This window comes from Mirounga angustirostris, unplaced genomic scaffold, assembly GCF_029215605.1.
Source record: "Mirounga angustirostris isolate CCGP_5_RB_7025 unplaced genomic scaffold, mMirAng1.0.hap1 SCAF_17, whole genome shotgun sequence".
NCBI classification, from domain to species: Eukaryota; Metazoa; Chordata; class Mammalia; order Carnivora; family Phocidae; genus Mirounga; species Mirounga angustirostris.
Genome location: NW_026991725.1, coordinates 26,202,391 through 26,205,884, shown reverse-complemented (window position 1 = coordinate 26,205,884; position 3,494 = coordinate 26,202,391). Strand labels below are relative to the sequence as shown.

General features: G+C 43.7%; 1 pseudogene; it reads right to left on the bottom strand.

The window, feature by feature from the left end:
• Positions 1-979: 979 nt before the first annotated feature.
• Positions 980-1,411, bottom strand: LOC135363024 (keratin-associated protein 9-6-like; annotated as a pseudogene).
• Between the last annotated feature and the right edge of the window lie 2,083 nt (positions 1,412-3,494).

The window sequence follows — 3,494 nt, the reverse complement described above, 5'->3', positions numbered from 1 at the left end:
GTGCATGACGGGCTGGATGGCACCCAAAGCCATGAAAGGGTCCCTGTGTTCCCAAGAGCTCTAAAGGGCAGGGCCCGCAGCCCTCCCATGGGGCTAGGGGTCACTGAGTGGTAGGACATGGATGTCTACCACTTTGTCTCACATATCACCAGCACCTATAGGAGAACAAGACTTCCACAGTCCACGAAGACACTCAAACAAACATCCTGCTGGTGCTCAGGCCCAGGGCGGTGCCTAATTTGCCTGCAGATGGGAATGGGAGTGCCCTTCAGCAAGGGCAGGAGACGCGGCCTGGCATCCGAGTGTGTCCCTGTCAGCTCTATGACAGGACATCCCAAGATTTCCTCATCTGCAAATGGAACTGTGAATTGGTGGGGGAGTGTGTGAGGCTCCAAATGGATAATGCACGTGGTATGTGACCTGTGTATATACATCGTTACGTCGCGAATGCCATCAAGGGCACGAACACCATATGGGATGCAGAACGGTACAGGGTTTATTAAGAAATAGAGGTGAGATCCCCCTGCCCTGGAGGGAAGGCTTCCAAGGGATCATGCAAGGGAGAAAACAGGATACAAGGACTGAGGACACGCACAAAGGAAACATGATGCCCAGACTTTTGGTCATGGCAGACACCTGTGCCGAGGCATGAGGATTTGTTTCTCTAAGTTACTGATAGGGAGAGGCTGAAGATCTTGACTGTGGTATCAAGGCAAAGATCATGACTCCAAATCAGGATGCATGAAGGTGACACGTAATCCATAAGAAGAAGAAAGAAGAGAATAATAATTCATAAGATGAAGGAAGAAGGGATAAGTGGTCCACACTTCATAAAGCTTACTCACAAGCTTGTCAACAGGCAGATGAGTGGCAGAAATGTTGGCGATTGCGTGCTGGCTTTCAGCAATGTTAGGCAGTGTGTTTGTTTCCCAAACGGCAAATCAGTGCTTTGTGCAGATGGTGGTTCTTGGTGAGGCAATCAGCAGTAGGAATGCTGGCAGCAGCTGGACACATAGCAAAGATGGCAGCAGGTGGTCCTACAGCAGGCAGTGTTGTAGCAGGTGGGAGGCAGCAAGGATGGCAGCAGCTGGATCCACAGTCCTGGGCTAGGCATCCAGGCAGGCAACAGCAGGTAGGGTTCTCCTATAGTATACAGGTGCCTAGCAAGCTGGCTGGCAAGAGCTGGACTCATAGTACATTTGTCCATAGACACTGGACTCACAGCAGCTGAGCTGGGAGCAGGTGGACCTGCAGCAGGTAGTTTGATTGCATGTTGGGGGCAGTGAGGCTGGCAGTAGCTGGACCTGTAGCAGTTTCTTCCACAGCCACCCGTCCCACAGCTGGTGGTCTGGTAGCAGGTAGTCCTGCAGCACATAGGCTGGTAGCAAGTAGAACAGCAAGAGTGACTCATGGTCTCAGGTGTAAGGAGTTGGTTTTCTGTGGAGAGTCAAATTTTTAAGATCTGAAATCATCATCTTTATTAGGCCTTTCATACACTAGTTCTGAAATATGAAACCAATGATCAGAATTTTCCTGGTGTTATTTATGATTTTCTAGATCCATGGAAAATTGCCCAAGGAGGAAGAGTTCCTTAAAGATTATGAACTTCTGAATGTAAATAATGGGATTATTCTCCTAGTTAATAGATAACTCTTAGGAACTTATTTCTAGAAATGGAAGAGGCAATGGACAATAATAGCATAATTTAACTATGAGTCATCATTTTCAAGATAGAATACATCCTCTGGTTACCTGACAATTCAAGTTAATTTGGAGAAGTCAGAACCATTGTCACCACCTACTTTTTTTCTTTGGGACTACCTATTTTAGAATATACTTCTGATGGTAAATGAAACAAAAGTGATGAATTCAAAACATTTTTTTAAATTTTATTTTTTTTCTTTTTTTATATGTTAGGCACCATACAGTACATCATTATTTTTTGATGTAGTGCTCCCTGATTCATTGTTTTCGTATAACACCAGGACTCCATGCAATACGTGCCCTCCTTAATAACCATCACCGGGCTATCCCATCCCCCCACTCCCCTGCCCTGTAAAACCCTCAGTTTGTTTCCCGGAGTCCATAGTCTCTCATGGTTCATCTCCCCTTCTGATTTCTACCCCTTCATTTTTCCCTTTCTTCTCCTAACGTCCTCCATGCTATTCCTTATGTTCCATATATAAGTGAAACCATATGATAATTGTCTTTCTTTGCTTGACTTATTTCACTTAGCATAATCTCCTCTAATTCCATCCATGTTGATGCAAATGTTGGGTATTCATCCTTTCTGGTGGCTGGGTAATATTCCATTGTATATATGGACCACATCTTCTTTATCCATTCATCTGTTGAAGGGCATCTCGGCTCTTTCCACAGTTTGGCTATTGCTGACATTGCTGCTATGAACACTGGGGTGCATGTGGCCCTTCTTTTCACTACATCTGTATCCCTGGGATAAATACCCAGTAGTGCAATTGCTGGGTTGTAGGGTAGCTCTATTTTTAACTTTTTGAGGAACCTCCACACTGTTTTCCAAAGTGGCTGTACCAACTTGCATTCCCACCAATAGTGTAAGAGGGTTCTCATTTCCCCATAACCTCTCCAACATTTGTTGTTTCTTGCCCTGTCCATTTTTGCCATTCTAACTGGTGTAAGGTGGTATCTCAATGTGGTTTTGATTTGAATTTGCCTGATAGCTAATGATGTTGAACATTTTTTTTCATGTGTCTGTTAGCCATTAGTATGTCTTCTTTGAAGAAGTGTCTGTTCATGTCTTCTGCCCATTTTTTGACTTGATTATTTGTCTCCTATTGTTCTCATCTATTGATCATCCCATTTCTTAATTCTATGTTTACTTTTCTCACTACAGAAATAAAATAGACTTACTCTTCATTCCTCCCCGTGTTTATAACTAGCTCCTGAATAACTCATTTTATATATAGATACAGACAAGAATTTAGATCTGCGTCACTACATAACAGAACTTCCAAACTTATTTTTATAACAAAAAGGCACCAGATAACACAAACCAAACTCATCTCTTTGATTCTTTAATGAACCAGCAATGCTCCATTTTTTTGTACACCCTAGCTTAAAGAGAATGGCAACCAGGAAGACAAGAGCTGTAAACTTTGGGCAAGAGTTATTCTCCATTCATGTACCAGACCCAGATTTCATTCATACTGGGGCAAAAGGAAAACTCATTTGCCTTCCATTACTCTTGATAATGAAGTTTCTGCTGGGCTCACTTCCTTCCACCTCCCCCACCCCCACCACAGGTATTTTCTCTCCTAGAGATCACCCAACCCAAGATACTGCGTTTCACAAAGGCATCCCTCCCTCAGAACAGTATATGTGGGGAACTGATATGCATCCAACTTACTTACTGGCATCTTTTTCAAAGGGACATGGGATCAGTGTCACATAAATTACTGTACCCACCTGGCCTTGCTCTTTTGGCTACAACAGTAGCTTGCCAAATGAGCCACTTG